The 21,129-nt window shown below is 47.4% G+C and overlaps 1 long non-coding RNA gene across 1 annotated transcript; it reads left to right on the forward strand.

The window, feature by feature from the left end:
- Positions 1–4,686: 4,686 nt before the first annotated feature.
- On the forward strand, positions 4,687–8,275 carry LOC109281691 (uncharacterized). Its single transcript, XR_002088447.2, has 3 exons — positions 4,687–4,827; positions 6,117–6,181; positions 8,003–8,275. It is a non-coding gene; the product is annotated as an uncharacterized LOC109281691 (long non-coding RNA).
- Positions 8,276–21,129: the final 12,854 nt, after the last annotated feature.

Here is a 21,129-nt window from a genome sequence, read left to right on the forward strand (position 1 = left end):
CAGTAAGGGACCCAATCGTTTGTGGCACTGCATCCCTGGCCCCTTCCCCCACCATCCTCCCTGAGGTGTGCATGCACTTGCTGATAGCAACGAGCTATGCCAGGGCTCTGCAGATCCCAGTGCAGCCGCTTGCAGCCTCCCTGCTACAAGCAGCCTAGTCTCCATGGTAGGCAGCAGGGGCCTGCCCAGAGCCGATACCAACTGTGGCAGGCAGTTGGGAGGATGCAAGTGGCTGCAACAGGGTCCACAGAGCCCCAGCCTAGCTTGTTGATGGTAGCAGGTGCATGTGCACCATGGGGTGCATGGTGGGGAGGGGGCCAAGGCTGCACTGCCACAACAAGGACCAGGCCCCTCCTGGATTCCCCCCCACATCTGCCTCTGGCATGCCAACATCTTACAAGCCAAAGTTGCAAGTGTTTTTGGCACTCTATCCAAAAACCTTGCTGACCCCTGGTCTAGGTGAAGGAGGAACTTCTCCTGCAGGAGGTCTGACATTTTTTGCATGTGCAATGTGGGTTCAAATGCCTTCTAGGCACACTTGGCACTTCACAAGGCAGAGAATTTGGTGGATTTCAAAATCCCGTCTTTCTTTAATTGCTACACGAACTGTTTTGCAAAGTAACAGATTCTTCTCTACACAGGATATTACTTCCATTGTCCTGGAGAAACGTTGGCATCTAGGCATTTCCTGGCTTTGGAAGGGGTGTAAGTACTCATGCCTCAAATCATAATTGGAAGTAGGAGAAGACTTCATCTGTTAATACGGTAAGTACTTGCAACTTCTTTTTTACTTTTGATTCTGGCAAGTGGCATGGACCAGATACTGATTTCAGTACATCTTTAATATGATTCTTTATGGTCAAGTGTGCATGTTTGGAATGATGAATGATGTAGAGAAATGTGCATCTAATCTAGTTGCCCAAACAAGCATCTTCGGGGCACCAATGTGCACAATGTCCAATGGACAAGGGATGCACATGTTAATGAAGAGTTTGAGAAACTGATTGAATTAAAAAGCCTGTGGTTCTACGGTGTTACACAAGGAAGCATACAAGTAAATATTCAGGACGTCTCCAAAGAGGGTGCTGGCACAGACCTCTCATCGCTGTCATGGCGAGGTCCTCTAGGAGGGCCGTGATCTCCTCGAGGTCCCTCACTCCGTGTCAAGGCCGGCCCAAGGCACCCTCTTATTCTCGCCCGCCACGTCTTGTTGGTAAATATAAGGTTGGGAGGCTGCCTATGACTCCCTGGGCACGGCTACTCGGGACCTCTGTCCCCGTGTGTTCCTGGACCCCCTGGGGTCTCCTGGTGTAATGGGTGCTCCCCAGGCACCCTAGCTTTATGGGCTACACGTGGCTCCTACCACCCCTAATACCATGCCCCAAGCCTCGCAGATGTAATAGACATTGCTGTGTCTGCACGCCCGCTTCCCGGGCCCTTCTTCTATAATCTAGCCCACTCTTGGGCCTTCTCTACAATAGGCTAGTCCCCTCTGGGACGTCCTCTCGGTCCACCGGTCTTTTAGGCCCACCGCACCACTACCCTCTCTGGTACGGGCTCACCGTGCTACTATCCCCTTTTCCCGGGGACAACCGTAGCACCTTGCCCTTCCCCTGGGGCGCTGTGCTGCCAACCCCTTTGGTTTGGGTCCACCGCAGCACCCTGCCCCTGTCCTGGGTTTTTCTGCAGTGCTAGCCTTCACCCGGGTCTACTGCGCCCTTCTCGGGCTCCTCAGTAATCGCCCCTCCTTGGGGCTGGGGTCTATGCACCCCGCAAGTGATGCCCTTGCTGGCGTCTGCTGCGCCCGTCCTGGGCTTCCTAATATGGCACTCCCCCTCTTCGGGGCTCGCCGTGCCCACCTTGGGCTTCTCAATAGACCAATATGGTGCTCCCCCTCTTTGGGGCTCGCCGTGCCCACCTTGGGCTCCTCAATAGACCAATATGGTGCTCCCCCTCTTTGGGGCTCGCCGTGCCCACCTTGGGCTCCTCAATAGACCAATATGGCACTCCCCCTCTTTGGGGCTTGCCGTGCCCACCTTGGGCTCCCTGATAAAATCGCCCCTCTCTCTGGGGCTGGGGTCTACGTACCCCGCACACAACCCGGGGTCTTTGTTCCCCGCCCGCAACCCACTGGTTGCACCCGCAACCCACTGGTTGCACTCCTCACTGCCAGTTGCGCCTGCACTGGTGCATAAGCTGCGCCTTCACTGGCGCTGTGAGGATAATGCGCCCTCTTGGCGCTAGGACACCCCACCCCTCTGGAGTCCCTATGAGGACACTGTGCCCTCTTGGTGCTAGGGCCCCCACACTCTCTGGGGTCCCTATGAGGCCTCCTCCAACCCCTACAGCCTCACCCAAGCCTCCGGTGTAATAAACAACCACAACACATACTGCAAGCCTCCTGGCTACAACTAAAACCTATGGCACCTAGCCACTACAAAGTAAGCTGCCTGGCTATAACTTAACACCATTACTCCAACCTTCGGAGCTCTCATGAGCTGTACTGGCCATCGGGCTTCTACCCGTCTCTCGGCCGAGGGAGCTCCTGCCTCTCCGGCTGCTGGCAGAGAACTGCTAGCCTGGCCTCAGCCCTGGGCTCTATAAGGGCCAGGCCCTGCCCCCTACAGGCAGCTGGCTCCCCTTAGTTGCTCCGGCAACCCGCAGCTGCGCTTGTTACCCTGGCAACCCGCAGCTGTGCTCATTAGGCTCTGCCAGGACTCTCTCCCTGGCAGTTTCTCCTCTCTAGGAGCAGGCACTGAGGTGCCCTGCGACAATCGCTATATCAAAACTAGAGAGAAGTGGCTTATACAGTAAAGCTGCTAAACAAAAAACAAAAACTTAGCATCAATATGTTCCCTCAAAAAAAGAGATTTTTTTTTTTTTTTTTATTACAAACACATGATTTGCAAGTTGAATACAAACCTAGGATAGATTTGGCATTTGCAGATACATTCTCCACCACATTTAACAAAAGTGTACTGGAACAAAGTCCAGAGGTAACATAGCAACGTTGGGCTGGAAGGGGTCTTCTGGGCCATCCTGTCCTGTTCCCTGTATTTGCAGGCTGTCATTAATTAAAAAAAAAAAAAAAGAAAGAAAAAAAAAAGAAAGAATTTCCCAAATCGTCACTTCTAATCCTCACTCACAACTTCAAGGAACATTATCCAAAACACTGAGAATTCACTATAACATACCACAAGTAAAAATTGGGCAGATAAGAGCACTATAAATGGCCGGCCACTGTAACAATAGAACACTTAGTTATTATATACACAGAAGCTCCCAGGACAAGAACCTAATGTACATTCCAGTCTCTACTTTTTAATTTGTCCAATCTTGGATAAAATATGTTAATGATTACCAGAGCTACTCCTGGGGATGCAAACCTGCAGAATAATAAATACTCTTAGCAAAGGGTGTCTGGAACAGCACATTACCAGTCCCTATTATCAATGTAACAGTGTGGAAGGCATTCTAGTAGATGGAATTCCCAAGTGTTCTAGAAAAATGTTAAGAAGGATTCACAATACATGAAGGCATTTTTATTAGATTGGTTACAAGTATCTGCAATTCTATATATTAATGTTGATTGACAATTGTTATATTTCACTGGGAAGATGAGCTCACTGGAACTAGTTGTTATGTTCTGCAATGCTGCTCAGCTAGAACTCAGACAATGAACCAGACCTGTCAGACTCCTTGTCTTCTGAATGATTATCAAACAACCTATTCTTCATGCCTAGACATGCTGCTGAGTGAAAGAGGGGCAATGAGTTTGATGGATAATTGTCAGGTATCTAGTTAAGTAGCCCACCCCCCAAGAGTCTTTGCTTTTCCAGCCACTCTCGGTTTCAGGATAGAAGTGGTTATCTCCGTTTTTTTTTCTCTGACCGGCCTATTGTTTTCTCTTTCGATAAAAATCTCTGACTGGCCAATTGTTTTCTCTTTCTATAGAGGAGTATATATGTGTATTTTCTGTTTATATCCCCATAGGACCTCAGCCCGTCAGCTGATGTCAGGGATGAGTCCCAACCGGAGGTCCAGACACCCACGTCTTCGCCTGCCATGACTTGGTGTTTATGGGAGTAGATTCAGTACCTGGGCATGTAGTTCTAGTTGGTTGTCGTCCACTGTCCTTTGTTCTTGAGGGCTCCACCATCCCCTACACCCTCGCCCATTCCACCGGGTATCGAATCATCTTTTCATCACCGTTCAGCCATCGGGTTCTCTCCCAGGGCCTCTGTCAAAAAAAAGAAACCAAGTGCTCCCATCCTGGATTATTGTTCACCCATCTTCTGGCAACAAAAAAAAAAAATAAATATATATATATATATATATATATATATATATATATATATATATATATACACACTCGGTGAGGTTACTTTCTCCTTCACCTGTTCCCATCTTTACGGCAGCTCTTCATGAGCTTCTTGTTGGTGTCATTACAGTCCCCCCCACCTACGCTGGGTCCATCATTGATAATTTTCTTGAACCCCTTTTAGGGTCTTTACGGTACCTTTCTTCTGGAGTGCCCCTCTACTAGGCTCTTTACGGTACTTTCCTCAGCTGGGTTCTGCTGCTGCCAGCAAGATCGCAAGCAGTTCCTGGTACTGCCAGTCCACTAATCCTTCCTCTAAGTCTTCTCTGGGGAGCTCCCTTTCTGCAGGAGCCTCCTACCAGCGTTCCAGGTTGCTCTCAAGTTTTCCTGCAGCATTACTCAACCTGGTTCTTCTCCTTCCAGTCCTGTGCTCTCCCTCCCTGCCTGCTCCAGGCTCTTTATACTGAAGTTTGAATTCCCGGCCCCTCCCCTCCAGAAACACCTGGGTAAGGAGGATTTCTGCCGGGCCCTTTGGGGCTGTGGGGCCAGGGCAGCTGATTCTATCTTTATTAAGTGCTCCCCCTGTGGCTCTCTCTCTTTTACAATAATAATGGAAGAGACTTCAGGTAGAAGAAAGGCCCCAACAGTGAATGGAGAGAGGTAGTTTAATAGCATTAGGGCTTTGTTACATGATCCATTTAGGCAGTTTCTGCAGTCTTAACCCCTGGATTGGCTGCACCTTTAACCATTAACACTTTTAAGCATCTTAAAGTACTCGTTTTTCATTTCAAAGTTACACCACTCCAGGGCAGGATTATCTCTAATCCACCTAATTTTGCTCCTGTTCCATTAAGGTGTGGCCACTCCCTATAGCTATTCCACTCAAATTGAAATCCTTCAGCATCCCAGGATACAGTAGCCCCTCCTGAGTCAGGACAAGCAGGGATGCCAGGGTGCAGTAGGGCCAGGCATAGACCCTTTCCCCCCAGGGACGTTGGGCAAAGTGAGCACTACAGCCCTGCAGTGCCCAGCAGCTGTAGTTGTATTTATGGTCTTGCAATATGCACCCCTGCAACTTTCCTGATTCATAAAGGGAGGAAAAGAAAGCTTTGTACAAGTCCTTTCTCCTGCAGGAAGCTGAAGATTCAGTTAAATATATGGAGAGAAAAGAACATCAGGATCCAAATAGTGTTCATCATCATCCTTAGACACATTCCCATAATATTCAATTCCTATGTTGGAGCTGTGTCTTCCCTGGACTGGGCAGAGACTCAAAATGTTGGTTCAGTTGTGTCTCGTATTCTGATAACGCAAGAGTTTGTTGCTAATAGGTCCCATTTGCCTGAAAATAGGGCCACATGTAGAGAACTGCTTTTGTCCAGAGTTTCCAAGACAGCTTGGCATTGCCCAGCTAGGGACACCTGAATCCCAGAAAACAGCAGATGATACAGATGCTGCCACAAATATCATTGGTGAAGGGGAGAGGGAAGTGAAAAAAAAGGAGTCACTATAGCACAAAATAAAAATGTCCACTGTTTGGGATGCACTTGGTGCTTTGAGCTGAAGGGCAGGATTTGGTTCTGCAGCCTTCAGCAACAACAATGAAGTTCTTGATAAAGGGTCATAAACTCATTAACAATGAATGAGAAAAGCAGCTGAGCAACTGAATGCCAGTTTATTGGCACAGGGGCAGGAAGCAGTGCTTTCAGAACTCATAGGTTGACCTATTTGTTGGAAAGGAGGAGATTCTTAGAGTGGTGACTCTTACTTCTTACTCCATGTTTTTCTTCAACAGGAGCTGCTGTACCAGAAGTTACTGCCTAGAAGTTCTTCCCTAGAGAAGTTCCTTTTTCCAGCCAGGTGAGGAGAGGTTGGTTGACAACACAAATACTATTTCTATCCTCTTTAACTTGATTATGCTGAGGTAATACAAGCATGTGAAGAAGGAAGAAATACTTGCTGATAGTGGCCATAACTGAAGCCAGCTTGGCCAGCTTCCAGTCACTGCCAGTCAGCAAAGTCCATTCCATACATGAATTATGTCCCTACACAGCTTTTGAGCAGAAACCTTGCTGAAGGCATAAGGAATTTTACATGATATAGATACATTTTCCCTAATGTCTCACTTACCTAAAGTCAAATCCACAGTCTCCTAGACACTTTCAAACTTGCACCAGAGAAGGTTACTGATTCAGACAATTTTCTCCTAAACAAGGCACACTGAACTGAAGCTATCCTCCTGAAGTCACAGTAATTTATCTTCCTAGCATTAAAGAGGAAAAGACTGTTGCAATTCCTGTGATAAGGACTTAAGATAGGCTCTTGTTCCTTTTCACCGCTGGCCTGCCCTATCCTGTAAAACCTGTAGCTACACGGGGCCCCTCAGTGAAGGGCCCCCTGTGTCTGGCCACTTGCCACCCCCCCTACCCCCACCCCCACCACTGGCAGCTTCACATCTGGCCACTCCCCCCCCCCCACGATGCTGCTGACACCAGCATCAGGTCCAGCCACTCACCCGTGATGCCACCAGCTTCATGTCCGGCCACACACCCCCACCCCTCCCCCACTGCCTTCATATCCAGCCACTCGCCCGCCCCCCACGATGCTGCCGATGCCAAATTCAAGTCCAGCTACTTGCCACCCCCTCTCCCCCCACCAACTTCATGTCCAGTTGCTCGCAAACCCTGCCCCCCCCCCCCACTGCTGTCAACTCCTTCGGCCGCTCACCACCCCCAACCCCCTGCTGTCAGCTTCTTCATGTCAGGGGATCCCAAAACTATTTCTTGCAGGGAGCCCCCAAAAATTGTGGGCCAGCCCTGTTCTTTTCTACACACCCACAATATGATGTGACTGGGCCCTTTATGCATAATTCCAGGTTAAACAAAACTACAAATCAAAGGGCCACTTTAATTGACAGCTTTCTCAACATATGCAATAGGGACTTTTTCCAAGATCTTGGTTGGGGTTTTTTTGCTTTAGGAGAACTATACAGAGTAAAAAGGATGTTGTTATGAAGCAGCTTAACTTTAATTTCCCCATCTTTGTGTTGGATAATTAGGAAGTTAAAAGCTTCACCTTTTGGTTTCTCCTTAATTATCCTAGGACACTTGTGGGCATGGAGGAGTGAGGGGAGGAGACGGGCTTCTTGCAGGTGGCATTCTTTAACTGTAAAAAAGTTCACTTGAAAGCCAATAATGCTGCAAGAATCTTACCGGAATGGTTTCAGGTTGACTGGCTAAGATGAAATTCCAATAGAAACTTAGAAAAATTTTGAATGATGTCTTAGCACCACAATGTCCTATGGAATAGCATATTTAATAATCTTCAGTTTTCACAGTGAGGTGATATAAAAACAGAAACATTGAGAGATGTTCAAATTAGATTCCCTGAGACTCAGGAGAAGTAAACTGAAAAACCAATGCTTTCCTACCAATGGATAAGTATATTACAGCTCTTTGAGAAACTTCGTATCATTCAATTGGAAAAGGCCAAACAACTGCAAAAGCAGATGGCAAATTTGAATTGACTGAAAGATAGACTTCAGCTAAATAAATGACCAGCCAGCTTCAAGTGTGATTGCTAGTCAGTCTTTGGTAGTATGCCTTGAACAGGACTCAAAACATACCAGGAACCATGAGAATATATTTTTCTGATCTCTATCACAATTTTCTTAACTTGCAGGGAACAATCCCAGTTCATTCCATTAGGGAGAAGGACCAGGTCTGGATGGAGCATTTTTGTGATGCTTTGATGTCTGGGAACTATATTGGAGGCTGTATTGGAGGTATTAAAGACCATTGGTTAACAAGTCTGTCAGCCAAAACTGTCTCAATCAGTATGGAGTTATGAGAATAGTCATTAATGTATCCGGGAAGGTGAGCCAGGGATGCCTGTGTTTGGACTGCTGTGTGTTTGTTTGGTGGGCTGTGCATTTGGGCATATGTTCTGAGCAGCTAAGAGTGCTGCTGGCTGGGTGAGCGCTGCTGCATCTGACAAAAGCTCTAACAAGGGGGCGGAGCCAGTCCAGGCCCAGTAGGGTATAAAAGAAGACACCTCGAACAATGAGGAAGGAAATGAACAGGGACAGGTTGCAGATCAGTTTGTTTGCTGCCTCCTCTTTGAAGGAGAGCCTTTAAGGTAAGCTCTTCCTTTAATTAAGAGTAGCTAACCTACATATGTTTAATGTAAGTAGCTAACACTCAATAGGTAGCCCAAGACTTAAGCCCCTTGCTTAACTAGAGACCCGAGGGAGAGGGAATTCACGAGCGAGTTTGCATGGAAACTCTCTCTCACCTTCCTTCACTGTAAACTCGGTGCAAGGAAGCAGGGAAAAGGGAACCTTTTGGGACAAAGGAGCAGCAGACAGGCCAGGGAGTTTGTTAGGGAGGGTCTGCTTGGAAAGAGGGTCAGGAAGGCAGATTAAAAGACCCAGAGAAATGGCTGTAGGACATCACAATGCCAGAGATACTGCCACTGCCAGCTCTTCCTCTGCTTGCACCTGTGAGGTGTCTGTCCAGGCAGGACCACTCACTGTCAAGGCTTCCACCCAGGTCTTGGTTTGTGGGGGAATGCCTGTGATTTGAGCGGTGCCTCCTGGTTTTGTCCCTCAGGGAGCAGGCAAGAGAGCTATAAGAGGAGGTGGCAAGACTTTGAAGCATCCTCCACTATGCAGACTTCATTGATTCAATGCTGGAGACCTCTAGGACTGCGGAGGAATCGTAGAATCATAGAAAATTAGGGTTGGAAGGGACCTCAGGGGGTCATCTAGTCCAACCCTTTTGCTCAAAGCAGGACCATCCCCAACATCCCCAGAGAAGCACTACAGAAGGAAGAGGACATGGCCTCCCAGGAACGTGGAAGCTGGAAGCTTGTCGCCTCTGGCAGCAAGCAGAAGTCTTCATCTCCACCTGCAGTATTTTGCCTGGAGAACAGGTACGGAACCCTAGCAACAGAGAAGAAGAATGTTTAATTGATGGAAGAAACCAGGCCAGGCCTCCCCAAGGTTAAGAAGATTGAGACCACTGCCATCAAGAGCAAGTAACAGGTGGTGGTGGTTGGAGACTCCCTTCTGTGGGGGACTGAGGCATCCATCTCGTGGCCTGACCTGTAGTTTTGGGAGATCTGCTGCTTGCCCGAAGCCTGGATCCGAGATGTCACAGAAGGATTACTGAGACTCATCTGGCCCTCTGACTACTACCACAGGCTGCTCATCCAGGGCCATCCCTAGTGGGGGGTGAATTGGGGCAACTGCCCCAGGTCCTGTGCTTTGAAGGGCCCTGCAGAGCTGGGTGGAGCAGCCGCAGCAATTCTCTGCTGCTGCTGGCTTTACATCTGGCTGCTTGGCACCCCACCCCATCTGCTGCCAAATCCGGTGAGTCTGGACACTCAGCACCCCCCACCCCCTGCTGCCAGCTTTCTTGCATCTGGGGATGGGGCCCCGCACTGGCTGATTTGTCCCAGGCCCCGCACCCTGCTTTGGTCATCTCTGCATGTGGGCACCAATGATACTGCCAAGGGTGATCCTGAGCGGATGAAAAGTGACTACAGGGCTCTGTGTACAACATTTTAAAGGGACAGAAGTTCAGATGGTGTTCTCCTCAATCCTTCTGGTCAAGGGGAAGGGCTCAGGCAAGAGCAGAGGCATCCTGAAGATCAATGCATGGCTATGCAGATGGTGTTGCCAGCAGGGCTCTGGCTTTTTTAACCATGGGATGTTTTTCCAAGGATTGCTAGGAAGAAATGGGATCCACCTGATGAAGAGAGAGAAGAACATCTTTGCAGATGGGCTTGCTAACCTAGTGAGAAGGGCTTTAAGCTAGATTTGCCAGAGGATGGAAACCAAATCCCCGAGGTAAGTAGGGAAGTGGATGACCTGGAGGAAACAACCAGAACCCTTCTCATCACAGGCAATGCAGGAAGTTTTTAGAGTGCTGGGGACGACTTTATGGTGCAAGCATTGGAGAAGCCAACTAGAAGCTGTGCTTGTCTAGCCCTGCTGCTCACAAACAGGGAAGAATTGGTGGGGAATGTAGTAGTGGGTGGCAACTTGGGCAGCAGCAACCACAAAATGGCTGAGTTCAGGATCCTGAAGGAAAGGACAGCAGCACAGTAAGGGCCCTGGACTACAGAAAAGCAGACTTTGACTCACTTGAGGAACTGGTGGGCAGGGACTCCTTGGAGGCCAGTCTGAGGGGGAAGCAGGCCCAGAGAGCTGGCTGAGGGCACAGACTAGCTTAGTTGGACTGGCATAGGCAGGAGCTGCCTCTGTGGCTCAGCGGTCAGGAACTGGTGCAGGAGGGCAGTGGGGCGGTGAGACTCGTTGCCACCTCTGCCACCAGGACCCCCCATGCCAGCCATACTGCCAGCAGTGAGAGGAGTAAGAGATGGGGGGGGAGGCCATGCTACCCTCACTGCCACCAACCTCTTGCCTACCAAGCTGTAGCTGTACTCCACTGCCACGGCATGGCCTAGCCGCTGCCCCCCCTTCCCCCCGCAGAGTAGGGCTGCAGCCTGAGGGAAATGGTGGCAGCTGGGCCATGGCAGTGGGGTAGAGCTGCAGCCTGGTGTGCAAATGGCTGGCGGAGGTGAAGGCAGCATGCCTCTCCCCCCGCCCCCCAAATCCATTACTCCTCATGCTGCTGGTGCCATGGGGATTCTGGCAGCAGCAGCAACAAGTCTACTGCCCTGTTTTGCCCTCCTGTGCCAGGTCCTGCCCACTGGGCCACAAAGACAGCTCTACAACTGGTCTGGCAAGTGGCATCACTGAGGACTTGGATGAAGAGTACTTGCAATGACAGAAACCTCTGTATAGGTATACTGACACTAGCCAATTGCTTGTCAAGAATGATGGGGAGGAGGGGAGCGGGCAGGGATGGAGCCCCATGTCCCCTCCCGCCCGGGTTCACTCTCCGCTTCCTTCCTGTTGCTTGGGGTCTGGGCCTGTTCCCCCCATTCCCGCCACAGTAGTGGGAGGGGAGGAGCGGCCCTGGGCCCGATGTGGGGAAGGATGGGCCTGAGGGTGGGAGAAGCCAGGCTGCTGCAGCAGGGGGTACGCAGCAGGAGGAACAGGCTCAGGGTCAGCATAGGGGAGGTGGGGGTGATGGAGCGGGCTCAGGACCAAGGCGGGGAAGGCAGCCTGCTCCTCCCCTCCCTCAAGCACTGCTGCTTTGGACTGGGCCCGCTTCACCACCCCCTACCCTTGTCAGGCCCGTTTCTTCCCCCCCCCCACATCAGGCCTGGGTCCACACCTCCTCTTTCCCCACTGCTACTGCTGCCACCGTGTGCTTACTTCTTCCCCACCCCTGCAAGATACGCTGGGCAATCTGGTGGTCGCGCCAGAAGAGAAGGCAGACATCTTTAACAAATTCTTCACCTCCGTTTTCTTGTGCAGGGACTGGGACTCCCCCACCGTGATTCAAGACAGACTCGAGGGGATCAGCTCAAGACCTAATGTTGAGGAGGACCGGGTTAGAGTGCTTCTGGAGGGGCTGGACATGTTCAAGTCAGCAGGTCCAGATGCTCTCCACCCAAGGGTGTTGAGGGAGCTACCAGGGGTTATTGCAGGGCCCTTGGCACGGCTTTACAAGTGCTCGTGGTGCTCGGGGCAGGTGCCAGATGATTGGAAGATAGCCAATGTGGTCCCCATCTTTAAGAAAGGGAGGACCTGGGCAACTATAGGCCCGTCAGTCTTACCTCAATCCTGGGGAAACTCTTTAAGATCATCAAGGAGCACATCTGTGATGGGCTGGCATCAGGGGTGATGCTGAGGGGCTACCAGCACGGTTTCATTAGGGGCAGGTCATGTCAGACCAACCTGATTGCCTTTTACGATCAGGTCACAAAAGCATTGGATGCAGGCGTCGCTGTGGATGTTGTCATTTTGGACTTCAGCAAGGCCTTTGACACTGTCTCCCACCCCATCCTCATTAAAAAAAACTAGGTGACTGTGGCATCGATGCCTACACAGTCAGATGGATTGCTAATTGGCTGAAGGGTTGTACACAGAGGGTGGTGGTGGACGGGTCATATTCGACCTGGGGGGAAGTGGGCAGCGGAGTCCCCCAGGGCTCGGTTCTTGGGCGCACACTGTTCAATTTCTTTATCAGCAATTTGGACGATGGGGTGAAAAGCAACCTGTTCAAATTCGCTGATGATACCAAAATCTGGGGTGAGGTGGGCACGCTAGTAGGGAGGGAGACTGCAGAAAGACCTGGATAGGTTGCAAGGGTGGGCTGACAAGAACAGGATGTGTTTCAATACAGACAAGTGCAGGGTGCTGCACTTGGGCAGTAGTAACCGGCAGCACACTTATAAGATGGAAAACTCCCTTCTTGAGAGCACAGAGGCAGAAAGGGATCTTGGAGTTATCATTGACTCCAAGATGAACATGGGCCAACAATATGAGGTCACGGTCGGCAAGGCTAACCGGACCCTATCGTGCATCCACAGGTGCATCTCAAGTAGGGCCAAGGAGGTGATCCTCCCCCTCTACGCAACACTGGTCAGGCCACAGCTGGAGTACTGTGTCCAGTTCTGGGCACCCCACTTCAAGAGGGATGTGGACAACATTGAGAGGGTCCAGAGGAGGGCCACCCTCATGATCTGGGTACAGCAGGGCAGACCCTACAATGAGAGGCTACGGGACCTGAACCTGTTCAGCCTTCACAAGAGAAGGCTGAGGGGGGACCTGGTGACCATCTATAAACTCACTAGGGGGGACTAGAAGGGTTTGAGGGAGACCTTGTTTCCCCCAGCGCCCCCCAGGATAACAAGAAATAACGGCCACAAGTTGTTGGAGAGTAGGTTCAGATTAGACATCCGTAGGAACTACTTCACAGTTAGGACGGCTAGGATCTGGAACCAATTTCCAAGGGAAGTGGTGCTGGCTCCTACTCTGGGGGTCTTTAAGAAGCGGCTCAATGCCTAATGGGTGGGGTCACTTGAGCCCAGTTTCTCTCCTGCCCAGGGAGGGGGTCACTTGAGCCCAGTTTCTCTCCTGCCCAGGGAGGGGGTCGGACTTGAAGATCTACAAGGTCCCTTCCGACCCTACTTCTATGATTCTATGATCCCGTCAGGCCGGCTCCTCCCCCCATCACCGCTGGGTCGGCCCAGCAGGTGGCAATGATGGAAGGGGGGGAGGGGCCTGCCAAGGCCATTGCCCTCACCCCCCACCCCCCCAAGGAGCAAGGGGTGAAGGGCAAAGCCAGCTATGGTGGCCTCACCCCCCCCGCCCCCGCTCCATCATCACCACCTGCAGGGAGCAGGGGGGGGGTGAGACCAGCCCCCCCATTCTATCCACTTCATTGCCATTGCCTGCAGGGAGGAGGGCGGGGGGGGTGGGGGGGCGAGACCAGCTGTGCTGGCCTCGCCCTCCGCTCCGTCCCCCATATCCCTGCCATCATGGTGACACGTTGCCACCTCTCCGAACGCTTCTTTGCACTCCGATTGGCTGTTTGTCAGCCAATCAGAGTGCCAATAAAGCATTACAGACAGACAGATTGAGGCTTTTATAATATTAGAATTCATGGTTGAGCTCAACCTCATTATCTATGACAGGAAGAATGGCTATTTTTTTCGTATGTTGCAGTAGGAGACCAAGTTGAGAGGGCCAGAAGAGAACAAATTCAAGATTTGCTGCCATCTTCTGCTAGGCATTGCCTCTGATCAGTCAGTTACCCAGGAGTAAACATGACAGTATTGCTTTTCATGTGAATTATTACAACTGCAAAACATTTTGGGAAGACTTTTGTTGCTGTAGAATGTCTAAATGGTAGTATCTTTTACTTGTAATGATTTTTGTCTCATACTAGATTTCATATACTTCATGTGAGCTATGTGATTGGCAACATGGAAATATATATCCTGAAAGCAGAGAGCCACCAATCAGTCCTTGGGCCAGAAGTGATGGAAGAGTGGAAGCAAACTTCAAATTAAAAATGGCACATACTTGTTCAGCCCCCACATGTTTAGGATAAAGATCTTTCTTCTTCAGTATATAGGAAGTGATGAAATTGAGGCCTCTTTCCTCTTACTCCTGTAAGACCTCTTCTATGGCTCCTAGAAGCAAGTCTGTTATAAAAATGAGTGGACCCTTATAAGGCCCTGAAGATGGTAAAGGAGGGGATGTAGGAGAACATAGAAATAAACAGGATATCCATAAGCAATGGTAGCTAAAAACAATATGCTGGACCAACCTGACAGAGCAGGGCAAGGTGACTCACAGTGGCCATCTGCTGAGCAGTTCAAATGTGGCCCTCAGTTCCTATTAAATCTGCTGGACTCAGATGGGCAAGATAATGGACATTTCCTTGAATATCATAGTTATTTCTGCAGTGTAAGTTCTGGTTTCCTATCTTGACAATAAAGAAGAGCCCACTGTCTTGACTGGGCTTGATATTTGTTGGGCTTCTTATAGGAAACTGGCATATAAATCCCCAACGGCAACCCTGTGTCCATTCTTTAATGGAATGGTTTCATCTTCTTACTGAAAGGTCCTGTTAAGTACCTTAGACCTCTCTCGATACTTCACATTCTTGTAGCCCAAGAGAGAGCATTGTGGGCACAAGTATAGCTATCTACTATAGCCTGCTTGACCACTCAGCCATCTTTATTTTCTTAATTTCTCCCTACTACCTTGTTTAGCTTTCAGCAGGAAAACAAATAATCCTTTCCCACGTCAGGGAACAAAATCTGACCCACAGTAGTCATGCTTCTGCGTGTATTTAACCTCCTGAGGTCCCTTCCAACTCTAGTTTTCTATGATTCTATATTTAGATACAAGTGTATAGCTAGATTAAGCTATACAACACTAAGAGTAAGTAGAAAGATGCTGTTTTTAAAACACCTGCACATATGACTTAAACTGCTGAAGAAAAGGTTACATATGTATTTATTACAAAACATGAACCACTAATAGTTTTCCTTAATGTGATACAAACAGCTACTGTATTTTACATTTCAATTTCCATTATTTTAGGCTGCAGATGATCTAGGTCTTGAAGAGATGGAGGAGTGCTTTATCCCCACCCTGAGGCTGCCTGCAGATGTGCTTCTCTATCTGTGCTCCACAGTGGCTTTCATTGGCAGCTTTCTTCAATAAGAACTGCTGCTTTCAGCAACACTGACCAATCCACTAACCCTAATGAGAGAGCAGACTTTTTTCCTGCAAACAGGAAGGAAGAAAAAAGTGTCAGAGAAATGAAACACAAATTTCTTGACACTAGACTATGATCGTTCAATGAAATGTAATTTTCACATGTGGAATAAGTGAAAGCAGTGGTAATATATTTTAAAACGTTCCTACTAAGTATCTTATCAAGATTACTTCTTGCATTATTTTTTTCAATCAATTCAACAAGTACTGATTATATTTAGCTTCATGCCACAATATTGAGCAAACCTGGGTACATCATCCTTTTGAATGGATAGATCTCCTTAATAATGGTGCACTTCAGAGATCTATGCTTGCTCCTTTACTATTCAACATACTGCCATAGTATCATGAAGTTCACTTATGCTAACAACATCCCTGTTGCACTACAGGCATGGTCATCATAATCAGTGATACTCTCTACATCAATTTAAAGAAATGGTGGACTATTTCCAATCCAGAAAGATCTGCCTTAGAACTTCCAGAGTAACAGTTTTTCACCTAACATAGCCATTAAAGAACCACCCAACACAGCACAGCCTGAATTCTTTGAACTGTTAGGTTTCATATCCCCCTGAATTAGCTGGGAATATACAGAGACACAGGAAACAGCTGACTAGGACCACTGAAGTGCTCCTGTTGTTTTTATTTCAAAGGGATCCAATTCACTGTTCCACAGGGAAGAACCATTGATGAGCTCCAGCTGAGTGGAGAAGCAGTTCCCCTTGAAGTGAAAAGTTGTAGCAAACAGCTAAACCAGGTCTAGGCAATGTTTTTTGGCCAGAGTGCTGAAAAAAACACAATGCCTACCCTTGGAAGGTGCCAGAGTGCTGAGATGCGAGCCTGGAGCAGCTGTTTGCAGTCTCCCAGCTGCAGCCAGCTCACAGAGCCTGGTCTGCTTGCAGCAGGGCTTGCAGCCTCCCAGCCACCTGCTGGTCGCAGCCTGGGCTCTGTGGCTGGCAGCAGCTGCTTAGAGCCCAGGCTGGCAGCGGTGTGCTGAGCAAAAGGGCCCCCAATGCCATGCTCGGCATGGGTGCCAGGAGTTGCTGACCCCAAGCTAAACCCTTCACATGTAATTTAGCAACTTGCTATGAACTAAGTGGGTTGTGAACCAACAGAACGTGAATGGATCCATATTCTTCTGTCATCTTTTGTAGTCAGTGAGTGCATCTACATGAGCTGTTTACTGCAGAGCTACTTAATTAGCTCCACACTAAAGTTTCAGTGTCAGCAGGCATTTACACACGTACCATTTTGTCCCTCAATGTGCCAGAGATCTGCCACTTAATTGAGTCTGCTCTGCATGTGAGCAGATGCACACTGTGCTGTACCGTGTGCAGTTGTATAAGTGGCAAAATACAGTGTGCAGAAAATGGCAGCATGCTTTAAACTAAAGCACGTCCAAGGTGTTTTACTTCAAAAGTGCACCACAGCCATTTTCTTCATGCTGATGCACATTTCGCCATTTATACAACTTCATGTGTTGCAGCACTGGTTACATTTCAAAGCGCCCAGCACTGCAGCGGTTATAGGTAAAAAAAAAAAGCCCTAGATGTGTGGCCCTATTAGGTTGCAGGAAGCTAATCAACTCTGCAGCAGGTCAGTACTTGTAAATACAAGTACTATCCTACAGCAGAGTTCTTTAGTGCACCGCAACACATGTATAGACACCGACCAACAGGGCTGGCTGGGGCACAAGGGTGCTTCAGTGTATCAGCTGCCAGTCAGCTAGCCCCACACTAGAGCACCCTCATGCCCCAGCCCCTCCAAAGCACACTGAGCTGGGTTGGAGCAGCCCCAGGCTGGCAGGCTGATCCCCCAAACTCCTGCTATTTGGGACTGCTCCAACCCAGCTCAATGTGCTGCAGTCCTAGGCAAATGTTCAAACGCAGGGCTCGGGTGCAACAAGCTTCAGCACAATATGCGCTGGAGTTTATTGCTCTGTGCTAATTGTATGTGTAGATGCACTCAGTGGGTATGAAATGAACATTATTCAAATTAGTTACAGGTAATCTTGGACAGAAATTTGATTTTTCATCTGGAAAAGAAATTACACAGCAAACATACCTAGAAGATGAGAAACAATGCACTTCGCGATTGCTGACACCAATCATAAACTATGAGCCACAATGTAAATGCATGCTTTGATTGGTTGATTAGTATTTCAGATTATACCAAGATAGTTTTGAAACTATCCATTGGCTCACTTACATTGGATTTGGCTACTTGAATGTAAGTCGTCATCTTTCATATAGGAGGAAAGATGTTCCTGATTTCAATCTCTCTTCTCCTCTCCTCTGTTGTGGTAGAGGGCTTCACTTCAGCTTGAAAGAAGTTAGTACTTAAATTTACATAGTAAATACAACTGCACAAGGCTTTAAGTAGTATAAGAATATACCCGCAGTGCCTTTAAGTAGTATAAGAATATACCCGCAGCAGTGGTAAACAAAAATCAGACAAGAACTCAGTCAGCTGCCTAAAAAAATTCCTTTTCAATCCCCCCTTCATCATTCAGGAACATAACTGCACTTTCCAAAAACCCTAATGAATCTTTTACTGTGTGTCCAGGTTATCAAATTTGGGTTATTTCATACCAAGATTCTCAACCTAGTTCCAAGCACTTTCATCAAGTGATTGTTAAACTTATTATTAGCGCTTTCTTAACACCAACCCCTTATATGCATTTAGTAAAATGCTTAAAGGATGTGATTTAATATCTTCTCTGGCTGAACCAAGTCGGATACAATGTATCAGCATCATGTCAGCCATCTATTATTAGTTTCATCAGGTAAAGGAAAGAGCAGAGACTATGAAAGTTCTCTTAGGTAGAAATGAAAATTCATATCACCTCTTCCACAAGCTTTGATTCTTTTTGCCTCTAGACCAACGTGACTACAGCCTAGATACCTGACATATCAGATATCTTGCACATAGGACAGAGCAATCCCATGCACCAGTACAGGCCCAGGGACTAAGTGGCTATGCAGCAGCTCTGCAAAAAAGGACCTGGGGGTTATGGTGGACAATAAGCTGAATAAGAGCCAATAAGCGTGCCCTTGTTGCGAAGAAGTGTAACAGTACATTGGGCTGCATTAGTAGGAATGTTGCTAGCAGACCAAGGGAAGTGGTCATCCCCTCTATCTGGCACTGGTGAGGCCACATCTGAAATACTTTGTCCATTTTTGGGCCCTCCACTACACAAAGGATGTGGACAAATTGGAGAGTCCAGTGGAGGACATTAAAAATGGTGAGGGGGCTGAGGAATGTGACTTATGAGAAGCTGAAGGAACTGGGCTTATTTAGTCTAGAGAAGACTGATGGGGGATTTAATAGCAGTGGTTACAGACTGTTCTCAGTGGTGGCAGATGACAGAACAAGGACAAATGGTCTCAAGCTGCAGCAAGTGAAGTTTAGGTTGGATATGAAGAAAAATCCTCTCACTAAGGAGGGTACTAGAACACCGGAACAGACTACCCAGAGAGGTTGTGGTTACCTCCATCCTTAGGGGGTTTTAAGACCTGGGTAGACAACGCCTTGGCTTGGATTATTTAGTTGGGGCTGGTCCTGCTTTGAGCAGGGGGTTGGACTAGATGACCTCCTGAGGTCCCTTCCATTCTATGGTTGGTTATAACTACATTAAGAAAGCCAGATGTGGTAAAACACTGTCTCCTACATTACCTTTTTCCTTTGCATCATTCAATAGAAGTCTTATGTACCCAACAGGTCTCTTTACAAACCACAATTCTTAAATGAAAGTAATAATTTAAATACTGCTGCTAAACAGCTGTATGAAAAAAGTACAGGAACCACTTGGCAAAACCAAATCTTTCTTTTTCCTCCTTTCCCAGCTGGTTAAAAAAAAATACAGGGATAGACTTATGTCTGACTGGGACGTAATTTAAGACAGCTGACAGGGCTGTAAAGGTAGATAAGCTATGACAGATATAGTCATTGGCACTGAAATGGTCTTTTAGCTCATCATAAAACATGTAGTTTAAAAGACATCTCTAATTACACTGCTGTTTAGACGAAACTTTAGTCTAAACATACTACGTTAAATTTTAAACTTAATAATTCAAGTGCTGAGATTCTTCAGACAGTTCAAGAGAATGAAGCCATAATGTCTGCCACTGAAGCTGAAGGAATATGCAAAAAGGGCCAACCAAAGAAATCCTTCTCTCAACTACTATCAAAAGGGAGGGAAAACTTAGAATTAAACCTACATGCCAAGGTGACAGACAAAGGTTGGCAGAGTCTTAAGAAAAAGGACCGCATGGGGTGGATTTAAATTCAGAATAATTAAAGAACTGATGTCAAATTGCAAGGCTATAGGTTTCTTTGCTGCTGTTATCCTGCATCTCTGCATCAGAACAGAGCCAGAACCAGGACATCCTACTTCCCTCTACCCTAGTCTTCTGACACCTTGTTTCCATCCCAAGTTTCTCACATATTCTAGCACAGTAAAGGAGTCTAGCCATCAGTATTCAGCATGATGTCTTGCAAGGCTGATCCCCCAACTATCTCTTCCTTGTCAACTAGTGCCACACCTGCAGCCCCAGACATAAAGGAAATTAAGTATCTGTAGGGCCAGCAGTATTTCCTGCATAAAAGTAAGGTTCTTCCTAAAGCCTTTAACCTCAAGGGTAGCTCTGCCTTCATGATGCATTCAGGTGGATATCATACCACTGTTACTTCATGGATACATCCAGACCTAAGAGCAGTGCTCCTATCACAATGGTGAAACAGCAAATAGTTTTCAAACAAATGATACTTTTTAGACTAAGCTACTGCTGTCCAGATTTTCAGAATTCCTAGAAACTTTTCTAACCAATTGCATTTGAAAATCCAGGTCGACTGAAACAGCCTGATCCATAAATATAATCCCTCCAGGTAAGTGTTGAAACATGTCAACAGTGCAGTGTGCAAACTCTTATTACAACTGTATGTAGTACCTGTTCTGTTAAAAACAGATGGCTTCATTCTCTTCTGTCCACCCAACCTCCATTACTGAAAATTATCCCTTCACAAATACCACACACTCTGAATACAATTTATAATTAAAAATATTGTTGGACCTCAAGAACTAATTTCAGAAGTAAATTTTGGAGGAAAAGGTGAATAAGGCAAAGTGAAAACAACTCTCATTTTATGCTAGAGTAACCAATTCATATTTTTTATGCTGTGGTCTTTCATTTAAAATTGGAAATGCATGCATTAATGAAAGCTGAAGCTTACCAACACTGATAGCTGGCACAACATCCAAAAGCCTCTTTCTTTTGGAAAGAGAAAACTAGAGAATAAAAGTTAACTCCTTGTTCTAGCATGCAGTGCAACACTTTTGAGGCAAAAAGCTAAGCTCCTTTTATGTGTGGGGTCAAGTTCTGGTTTCCTGCTGATCTTAATTTACAGCAGAATAAAAGTATGTGACATTGTCGTGAATGAGGACAGGGGATCAATTTTTGGTTATGCAAATAAAACATCTTTTGTTTCACTCTTTTTCAAACAAACTTCTAACTTAATATTTGTACAATTTTACTGCTTATTTTAGATGCATCCCTCCTCACTTGTAAAAGCAACTAAGGAAGTAATACATAGTATTTCAGTTTACTAAGAATTAATATTATTCTGATTTTGGAAAACAGGGGAAGAGTATGGTCAC

The sequence above is a fragment of the Alligator mississippiensis genome, chromosome 2 (genome assembly GCF_030867095.1).
Source record: "Alligator mississippiensis isolate rAllMis1 chromosome 2, rAllMis1, whole genome shotgun sequence".
In the NCBI taxonomy this organism is placed as follows: Eukaryota; Metazoa; Chordata; order Crocodylia; family Alligatoridae; genus Alligator; species Alligator mississippiensis.